The sequence below is a fragment of the Arachis ipaensis genome, chromosome B08 (genome assembly GCF_000816755.2).
Source record: "Arachis ipaensis cultivar K30076 chromosome B08, Araip1.1, whole genome shotgun sequence".
Classification (NCBI taxonomy): Eukaryota; Viridiplantae; Streptophyta; class Magnoliopsida; order Fabales; family Fabaceae; genus Arachis; species Arachis ipaensis.
The window spans coordinates 112,818,835-112,830,467 of NC_029792.2; positions in this window are offsets into that span (position 1 = coordinate 112,818,835).

An 11,633-nucleotide genomic window follows, 5' to 3' on the forward strand; every position below is an offset into this window, starting at 1 on the left:
TTTTTTTGAATTTTCGAAAATAACTAAGAATTTTGAAAAAGATTTGATTTGACTCATGAGAAACAATTTTGATTTTTAAAAATTTTTGAAAAAGTCAACTCAATTTTCGAATTTGATGAGAGAAAAAGGGAAAGATATTTATTATTTTTTTTTTGAATTTTTTTTATGAAAACATGAAAATTATACAATGCATGAAATTTTTAGATCAAAACATGTGATGCATGCAAGAATGCTATGAATGTCAAGATGAACACCAAGAACACTTTGAATGCCAAGATGAACATCATAGACACAATTTTGAAAAACTTTTAATGCAAAGAAAACATGCAAGACACCAAACTTAGAATTCTTTAATGCTTACGCACTAAGAATTCAAGAATGCATATGATAAACATGAAAAGACACAAAACAAAAAATCATCAAGATCAAACAAGAAGACTTACCAAGAACAACTTGAAGATCATGAAGAACACTATGAATGCATGATATTTTCGAAAAAATGCAAGATGCATATGCAAGTGATACCAAACTTATGATATGACTCAAGACTCAAACAAGAAACACAAAAATATTTTTGATTTTTATGATTTTCTAATTTTTTTTTTTGGATTTTTATTTTATATTTTTCGAAAAAATATTTTGGAAAAGAAAATAAAGATTCCAAAATTTTTAATATGAATTCCAGGAATCTTAAGTATGGACTATTATATATTTCTGAAAAGCCCTGGATGTCTACTTTCCAACGCAATTGGAAGCGCGCCATTTCGAGTTCTGTAGCTCCAGAAAATCCACTTTGAGTGCAGGGAGGTCAGAATCCAACAGCATCATCTGTCCTTCTTCAACCTCTGAATCTGATTTCTGCTCAAGTCCCTCAATTTCAGCCAGAAAATACCTGAAATCACAGAAAAACACACAAACTCGTAGTAAAGTCCAGAAATGTGAATTTAACACAAAATCTATTAAAAACATCCCTAAAAGTAACTAGATCCTACTAAAAACATACTAAAAACAATGTCAAAAAGCGTATAAATTATCCGCTCATCAGTAGTTAATTTCAATTTTTGTTAGTTAAATTTTAAGATGTTTCATGTATCCTCCATTGGACTTAAATAAAATTTTAATTAAGAAGAAATAAAATACAAAAGGTCTTGAGTTCTATTACAAGTCGTTCTACTTATCTCAAAGTGATGGTCTTATCTGTATTCTCTGAATGTATAAATTAACTATGCATAATTAACATTGAAGTTGAGCATATTGTCTCTTGAAGGATAGTGAATTTAGAAAAGTATTATTGATTCTCTGAAAAATAAAAAAAGATTGATTCTTGAAGCGAAAGAAGCAGCAAGAAGAAAAAGAAAACCAAGAAAAGGGTCCAAGGCTTTGAGCATCAATGGTTAGGAGGGTAATTGGCTTAAAAAGCTCAAATGAGTTGCTATCCTAACTATATGCTTGTGGTGTGATGGTGTCAAGAAAATCTTGAGACTAAGCATTTAAAGTCGTGATCCAATACAATAAAGAGTACGCTTAAGAACTCTGAGCACCACTATCTGGGAATTTAAGCAAAGCTAAATTCGAACCCAAAGGGTTTCCCCAGTTAAGTGCTTGTGGCATTTATGTATCTGGTGATAATACTTGAAAACAAAACGCATAGAGTCACGGCTACACTCAAAGGTGCAAAGCGCCAAAAAGAAGCTGTGTTCAAGAATCAAGAAAAACTAAAAAGAAGAGAATCAATAATATCATCCGGATTCTAGTTCCAAAGGATGCCAATATTTCTGAGCTTCAAAGGAAAGTGAGATGCCAAGGATGTTCAGAAATAAAGAGTTGATGGCCCCATTTAGTAATTAGAATTGAGCTTCATTGACAACTCTAGAACCTGATGTAATTTTCTCTCTTCTAATTAGTCCTATCTTGTTTTTGGTTGCTTGAGGACAAGCAACATTTTAAGTTTGGTGTTGTGATAAGTGAATATCTTATACCCTTTTTTCATAGCATTTCATAGTGTTTTTAGTTATATTTTATTAAGTTTTAGTATGTTTTAGTGCAAAATTTATCTTTTGGATGCTACTTTGAGTTTTTGTGTTTTTTCTATGATTTCAGGAGACTTTTGGGAAAATTTGGCAAACTCTTGTTCAGAGATGAAGAAAAGACAGCAGATGCTGTCAATCCTGACCTCCGTGCACTCCAATGAGCATATGAGCTACAGAGGTCCAATTGATGCAGTCTCAACGGTGTTGGAAAGCTAACTTCTAGAGTTTTTCAGCTATATAACAGTCTATGCTTCGCTTCCAGAATCATTGCCCAGAATTGGCGTTGAACGTCTACATCTGGAGTTCAACGCCCAAAGAGGAGCAAGCCCATCGTTGAATAACCAAAGCTGGTGTTCAACGCCAGCCAGGGAGCAAGGAAACAACACGCTCACCCCCTAATGGGCATTCAACGCCCACTTCCCAAGTTGGATGCCAAGCCTTGACCGAAGCAAACAGCAAAATGGGCCCCAAAGTGAATTTTAGCACTCTTTAGCTTATCTAGTCTTACCTTTGTACTTTTTAAATTTAAATTAACATCTTTTAGGGTTAGCATCTCCTATTTAAAGAGGAGATCACTAAGGTTTACACGAGGAAAGATTATTATTTTTCAGATCTTAGTTTTACTTTTGTAAATCATGAGCAACTAAACCTCCTGGTTAAGGTTAGAAGCTCTACTTATCTCTATGGATTAATATCATTACTATTTTATTTTAATATATGTTTAATTCAGTTCTAAGGTGTGTTTTCGTTCTTCATCCAAGTGAGACTGGGTATGTCCCTTTTTCTACATGAGTTCTTGTGATACTCAGAACAAGGTCACTTGAGCTACTGCTTGAAAACATTCCTCCTAAATCGCAATTATCTAGGCTAATTAGGATATGTGACATATAATCTTGTTAGTTTTGGGTAATTGAGGTTTCTGTGGCGCTAAACTAGTTTTCTGAACTTCACCCTCTGATCCGAAAGATCTGACCTTATCTGTAGCGTTTTGAGCAGGATTAGGGGAGATTAATTTGCTAGGGAAATAGGTTTTAATCACTTACAGTTTGCTATAGAATGAATCATTCATTGTTAAAATAGTTAGTAAGAAATCTTAATCCGGAAAGGTAAATATCTTCCAGACCTTAACTATTTTCCCATTACTGTTTCTACACCAATTCTTTGCTACTATTTCGTTTTATGCAAATTCAACAACAACCACTCTTTTTCTATTTACCTGACTAAGTTCAACAAGATAGCTATTGCTTTCTCAATCCAACAATCCTCATGGCATCGACCCTCACTCATCTGAGGTATTACTTGGATAGGCCGGTGCACTTGCCAGTGAAGTTGTGCGAGTTCAATTTTCGTGGACCAATATTTCATTTTTTTTCTTGTTATCTCTTTTCTCTCTTTTTCTTTTTTCAATTCAACTCAAGGATCTTTAAATGTTCAGAGATCTCATAATACTTCTTTAAACCTTTGTTTATGAAGAATCATTCTTCCTATTCATTCGAGACTATTCACATGTTATCACATTTCATGGAATAGAATAACAAGTTATGGACCACCACTATATATAATAGGACTTTATTTAATAGATTAAACATTTTTCCATCAAATCTATTCTTTTTCATGATGATTAGAAGACTCGGAGGATAAGCATATTAATAAGCATGGATATTACAGTAGGGAAACATGCATGGTGCAAAGACAAGGAGAAGGAAAAGTAAAAAAAGAAACTTAAAAGAAAGACATACTAACCACAAAACACAAGTTTTACCATATTCATTTTCTGTCGTTGTTGCTCTCTTCATCCTTATTCTTGGTTTTAGTTGCAACACCAAACCTAGAGTTTGGCCATGTATAGATTGGTAAACACCAAACGTAGGGTTTGAACATATTATCAGGTGGTGAAAAGTATGGAGGAACATAGAATGCAAAGTATGTATTGTGTTATGTGATGTATGTAGAGGAAGAAGAAGAAAACAATCAAGGTAGCGAAACCATGAGTAGAAGGCAGAATTTAACTAAGACTTGACTTATTCGTTAAACCATTTTTTTTTCATTTTTTTCCAATTGATTAAAAGAAAGGACCTTAATGGGAGAGAGAAGAAAGTACTCATTGATTGGGTTGCCTCCCACAATATTACTACCTCATTGTGAACAACCTCAGTTGTTGTTGGATTAGGCCTTCTCTATGCTTGCACTGCAGGTTTTGAATCTTCTTTCAGTGATATTTTGTGCATGCGCATCGTGGGCTTCATTCCCTTCTTTTCAACCATTGAGTGCTGTGGAAAATTTTCAATGGATTCTTCCTTGAGAATTTCTAGGATTGATGGGTTAATTAATTTAATCTTCATGCAACCTTCCACTCCACTAGGGTGTGGACTCTCAATGTTGATAGCCTTGTATTCTTCTCTAAGATTAGGTACTGTGTCACTTGGAAAGGAATTTACTTGCTTTGCTAATTGCTTGACAATTTGTCCCACTTGCATTTCCAAATTGTTGATGGAGCTTTCTTAGTTTTTGTAGTTTATTCTTGTTTCTTGCATAAAATCTTGAATTTCTTGAACAAACTTAGCAATGGTTTGGGATAATTTTCTATTTTATTCTCAAGATAAAACTCAACCACAGTCTGAGCTAATTTCTCTACATTGGAGAATGCTTGTTTTTAGTTCCACCAGCCATCGTTGGAGTGATTCCTCCATCGAAGATAGTATGGCTCATTCTCTAGCCTTGAGAAATATCCCATATAGTTTACTTGCTCTAGGATTGGATCAAACTCCATCATTCTTTTACACAAGAACACCAAACTTGATTAAAAAAACGTGTGGAATAAAAAGAACAGAATTAAATAAAACCTAATAATGAAAAGGAAATAAAATAAAAACGAAAACAAAATAAAGACAAGATCTAATTTTGCAATTTAACCCAACATTTGATGTCAATCTCAGTTATTTCCCAGCAATAGCACCACAAACTTGATGAGCGAAAACTAAAGCTTACGGATACCAGCAAGTGTATAGGATCACTCAAGTAATACCATAGTGAGTTGATATCGTTCCCACAAGAATTAACGAATTGAGCATGCAAATATCGAGCTAAACAACTAATTTGATCAACAAAACCTGGAATTGATGAATGTTGAAACTTGTTGAAAACTTCAAAGGCTTGAATGTTGGATTGCTTGAGGGCAGTGAACGTATAGTTGATCGAAAGAAAATATATAATAGAGAAGTCAAGGGTTTCAGAGATATTTAAGTCCTTAGAAAAACCAAACTTTGTTTCCTTGTTCTAAATCATGTAGAGATCTTTCCACGACAAATCTTAATTAACCAATTTTCAATGTCTTGGCTCCTCAATTTCTCTTCAATTTACCAACCGTCAATGTCTTGGTCAATCAATTAATCGAAGAGGTTAAGTGCAAAATCCGATTCAGATCCTCATAAGATTCAAAAGTAGTCCTTAGGTCGAATTATATGTCACGTATCCAAGCTTATCCTGTCCAATTGAATCTTATAAGAAAACACAATTTTCAAAAATTGCCCTAATCTGAATTATATATCATGTATTCAAAACTAGGGTGATTGAAAATCATGTATTGTGTTGCACGCTTTAAAAACCACTATGCCTAGTCAATTCAAAAAGTCATGTGAAAGAGTTTTCATGCATAATTTGGATATTAGTTCTATCGAAGCAATAAATAAATTTAAAACGGGATTAGCATGCTTGTCGACATTACTAATCCTTTAGGGATGAAGAACGAAACACTCAATCATATAACAGATCATCGCAATACTTTAAAATAGAAGAAAACTTAGATTAATAATTCATAAAATCATAAATAGCACTCCTAATCCTTTCACAGAAGTATTAGTTACTCATGGTGAATTGAAGCTCTAGATGTGCCACCTCATTTGGATATCTCTAGCTCAAGTTATGATCACTTGAGTATGAAGAGGTGAGAATCGAAAGCATTTGTAAATTTGCTTCCCAGAGGTTTACTTCTCTAGGAAGTGGCACGCCCCTCTTCAAGCGTGACGTGCCCTCCTTTGATATTCTCATGGCATGGCATGCTCCTTCACTTGCTTCTAAGGCGTGGCACGCCTTGCACCAAGCGTTGCACGCCCTTACTCCTTGTTCCTGGGCGTGGAACTCCCCTGCATGTTCCCTTTGGGCATGGCATGCCTTGTCCTGCATCTCTTAGGAGTGTTGCATGCCTCTCTTGAGGCACGGCACACCATTCCACCTGCCTTGTTGCATTGCTTTGATCCTTACGTGCTTGGATCTAGTCTTTTGATGCAATGCTTGCCCATTTGAACAAGCTTTCTTTGCTACTTGATTTTTCTTTCTTTTAACCATGTTTTCGTGAAAACACTTGACAAATACCTTAGTAAAAAAAGATACTTAAAAGTAATGAGATTAGAAGATAAAAATGTAATTAGACCTAAGAAAACAAGAAATTAAAGCAAGAAAAACTACTAAAGGTGCGGACGCATCACTTTATGTGATTAAAATTGGTGTTTCAAAAAAGGTGATGTGATTTTGAAAGAGAAAAAAAATACATATCTGCTAAGAATAATAATATCCTTTCTTCATGTTTATATTTAGGTTATGTTTGCTAAGAATACTGAAAATAGGCCAAAGAAAACATGTCCTCATCGAACGGGATTCACAAATTTTGGAATAGTGTGCAAGCAGCTGGTAATATAACTTATTTTTTTTGTGATTTTTCCTTTATATCCATGTTGTGGTTGTTTAGTTCATGTAAACCTTTCTTTTCATACTCTAGCGCAACTCTATAGAGAGAAATGAAGAACCATCAAGGGCTGAAGTTTTCGTAGCAGCTCACACAAGTAAAAAAGGGAAAAAATGATGCTAAAATAGAAACAACAATTGTGAGTTATTTGTATTCATTTTTGGATTTGTACAATATATTCTAAATAGATTTGTATTTTTATTAAGTTAATGTGACTTTGTATTTTTATTGGTTGTCACTTTTGATAAACGGAACTTTATAACTACATAAAGGTAGGAGAAAATGATGAGGATGCATTTGTAATAATGCTAGGGAAGGGCCAACCAGGTTGAGTTCGTTAATATGGGGGCTTCGATTACAAAAAACTCTCTTAAAAAGAATGAGGAGATTCGCCAAGTCAAAGTTGAATACAACGACAAAGTCTTATAATTAGAGAAGAAGATGGATGGTGTATTTGGTCTATTGAAGGTAATATTACACCAAATTAACCCTGAAATGAATGACGAAGTGGTAGCAGCCTTAGCGTAAGCTGCCCAAAATTCTCCTTTGGACGCTTCAAGTAGTAGACGAAGAAATACTCTCCATTCTTCCGAATCAATACACTTTCCAGCCAACGATGATGTAAGTAACTCGTATTAATGTATTAAAAAAAATCAAGAAAGTGGATTAAATTGTGCAACTGCTTCTATTAGTTGATTCTGTTAGGAATCAGTTAGTTGTTAGTTAGCGATGTCTTTAGATTATGTGGTAGAATCTGTGTTAGTAGTTAGTGTATACATAGGACAATTAAAAAGATGATATATTGAAGAGAGGTATTAAAGAGAGATATTGTGTAGTATTATTCATGGAAAACTGATAAATATTGTGTATTGGAGAATACAACGTGGTTTTCAATATTTTCTCTCTCAGTTTTTGGTAAAATATAAGATGCACTAACATAATAATACTAAAAATTATGTAGGACAGTGGTGAAAATAATGGAGCTCACAATGGATGATCACACTAAGAGTAAATTTCTATATTGGTACTTGATATTTATGCAATTACCTGAAATGGTCCTCGAGATCTAAATAAATTCCCTATAGTAGTTCCCTAGATAGAGCTCTGGGTACCATAGTAGTCCCTGCATTATTTTCAGTGCTGAGTCGGCTGTCAGAATGCTGATATGGCCATCTTTTGTCACGCTGGACAGTCTCAATGGCTAGATGACTTAGATTCATTCTAATTTGGACCCAATTTGGTCCCTCTACTATTTTATAACATTAATACCAAATGTGTAGAATGTGTTTTTCATCTTCTTCTTTGTCTCTTTTTTTCTTCTTTGTGATGTTGATATTGAAAGCAGGACATGCTCTATTTCACCAACAAAAGCGAAGTAATTTTTTTAAGGGTTTCTTTACGAGTCCGAATTCTATTAGTACAAACTTTTAAACTCCAACTCACAAACAAGTCCCGAAAGTATTCTCCTTGACCATACTCTTCGCTCATAGAATCCAATTTTGGTTGGTGGTGAAAGCAAAGCAAAGTGATTAATATCCTGGGAAATAAATATAAACATACTGGAAAGATGATTAAAAGATATGAGATGGAATGGAATATCTTACAGTTGCTTGAATGGCTGTGAAGATGGCTATGGTAAAGTATCTGTCAAGTTAATCTGAATAAAGAAAATTATATATAAATAAATAATTAAATCCATCTCTTGTCTTTCAAGAACTTTTTTCTCTTTTGGAAGTAAAATATTCCAAGGATATTGAAGTATCATTGAACATAAAGCATTAAGCAAGCAACGTTTTACCTTTCAATAAAAGTATCAGCTAAGAAGCCACCGAGCAAGTAGAGCATGAAAAAGGTTCTGAGGAAGTTGGTTATTATGTTTGCAAAAAAAGTATTTCTTACATCAATATCAACAACATGAAGAAGAAAAAAAGAGATGAAGAAAATGAAAAACACGCTCTACACATTTGGGATTATGGTTATAAAATAGGAGAAGGATTAAATTGGGTCCAAATGAATCTCATGAACCATTATAAGAATTTACTCTTATAAGACTCCAAATTTTTTAAAAATTAAATAATGCGTTATTTATGATTTATTATATTCATTTTAGATTTTATCTTCAAAAAATTATTTTACTAAGTAATTAAATTAAATTTATGATACTTTAAGTTTAGATAAGAAATAATGAGGGGTTGATAATTTAATTTGAATAATTAAGAGTTTTAGTTTAATTTATGAACTCAAAGAAAATTAATTAAATTATCTCTAGTTTCAAATTAGATGACTTATATGAAAACCAATTAGTCAGTTGATAAATACATAGTGTTCTTTAAGTAATTCTAATGGATAACATTTGATTTTTAATTACTACCCTACTCTCTAATTTTATCAAAATACCTATATTGTCCCTTACCCCTTTTTAAAACCCTAACCCTAACTTTATTAAACTCTCTCTTGTTTTCTTCACAAGAAGAAAGAATCACAGAAAGAAAGGCAGAGAGTTGCAAAGGAAGAAAGAAAAAGAAAGGAATGAGAGGGGGAAGAGAGATGTTGTTGGAGGGGTTGGGAGCCTTCGTAGCCGTTGACGTCAAGCAGGAAGAGAGAGAGACATTGAGAGAGACGACGCGACACAATAGAGGAAGGAAGGGCCGTTTATGTTACTGCCAAGCCGTCTCTTTTAAGATCGCCGTTGTCGCTAGAGGGGAACCTCACTATCGTTGTCCATGGATGAAGGCCGAACAAGGAGAGAGAAGTGTGAACAGAACGGAAGAGGGAGAAGGAAGAAGGCTAACGGGGAGGAAGGAGCAATTGGATCGCCATTCCAAACTGCTCTGACGCCATCGCCGAGCTGTCATCCTCCTTTCCATTGAGCTTCTGCATCCATTACATAACCCTAACTCTGCCCTCTTTTGGTCTTACCTTGTCTGTCTGTCGATGCTATTGTCACCAGATTGTGACTGCCAGAGCTGCTACTGCTTCATTCTCCCTTATTTCCTATGGTAAGACTGATTCTATTCTGCCTTGTTTTGCCATAATGCTCCATTATTTGACTCTGTCCTACTTTGCTTGATGTCCCTTTATGACTTTGCTCAGCCTCGAACCACCGTAGGTTTTTGGATTCACTGCCAGTGTTGTTATCGTGGCTGCCTCGTGTTGTTACTGCTCTAGTGGAGCTGTTGTGAATGTTGTTGATGCTAGTCTAGTTGCGTAGTTGAGTCACATTGAGGTAGGAGATGTTTGTTTTACAAATTTAGAATGCTTTGAAAGTTTACCAAATAGGTGCACAAGTTGATTAATGTCTTATGGCTTGGTTATCTTTATTATTTTTCATAATTGATTGAAATCGATAACGGAATAAAAAGAGATTAATAACTCTAATAATAAAATTAATTAGTTACAATGCTTGAAGCTTCGGTGGGTATAGAATTTGGACAAATTATTTGTTGCCCTAATGTGTGAAAATTTAATAACGTAGAGATAAATTAAGATAAGAAAATAAATATATTGATACTGAAAATTTGATTTGTATATGAGAAATTGAGAAAAGGTTGGAAAGTGTTAGTTTGGATGGAACCCTTTCAATTTTAGGAGAGGTTTTGCCAAAATTTTATAAAAATTTGAATGAAATTGAATAATGAGAATGATGAGAATTCTTGTTGCTTGTATAACGACTAGAGATTTTATCTTTGTATTTAATTTGATTGATTCTAATTGAAGAATTGTGTTTTAGAATCTTGGTTAAACAAAGTGATTTTTTGTGTTAATTTGTGAAATAGTTTGGTGAGTTAACTTATTGATTGGATTAACAACGAAAAGAACAAATGAATAACTAGAGTTAACTTGAAAAAGATTTGACAAACAAAAGGTTTAAATGTTAATTATTTATCAATTGAAGGGTTTGGGAATAGAAAGTGTGAGTATGAGATTTTGATAGGACTAAACATAAGAGTTGGAGGAAAAAGAGTGGTGCACGAAATTGTGATGTCCAGGCTCAAACAATCCCTGGCAACGTGAGCAACTTGGTGCGCTGATCTCAATACATAATTGTCACAACTTCGATACAACTAACCAGCAAGTGCACTGGGTCGTCCAAGTAATACCTTACGTGAGTAAGGGTCGAATCCCACGGAGATTGTTGGTATGAAGCAAGCCATGGTCACCTTGTAAATCTCAGTCAGGCAGATATAAAGTGATAATGGTGTTTTCGAATATTATATAATAAAATAGGGATAGAGATACTTATGTAAATCATTGGTAGGAATTTCAGATAAGCGAATGGAGATGCTTTTCGTTCCTCTGAACCTCTGCTTTCCTGCTATCTTCATCCAATCAGCCTTACTCCTTTCCATGGCTGGCTTTATATGATACATCACCACTGTCAACGGCTACTTTCGGTCATTGATGAGCGGATAATTTATACGCTTTTTGGCATTGTTTTTAGTATGTTTTTAGTAGGATCTAGTTACTTTTAGGGATGTTTTCATTAGTTTTTATGTTAAATTCACATTTCTGGACTTTACTATGAGTTTGTGTGTTTTTCTGTGATTTCAGGTATTTTCTGACTGAAATTGAGGGACTTGAGCAGAAATCAGATTCAGAGGTTGAAAAAGGACTGCTGATGCTGTTGGATTCTGACCTCCCTGCACTCAAAGTGGATTATCTGGAGCTACAGAACTCGAAATTGCGCGCTTCCAATTGCGTTGGAAAGTAGACATCCAGGGCTTTCCAGCAATATATAATAGTCCATACTTTGGCCATGAATTGACGACGTAAACTGGCGTTCAACGCCAGCCTTCTGCCCAAATCTGGCGTCCAGCGCCAGAAAAGGATCCAGAACCAGAGTTGAACGCCCAAACTGGCAC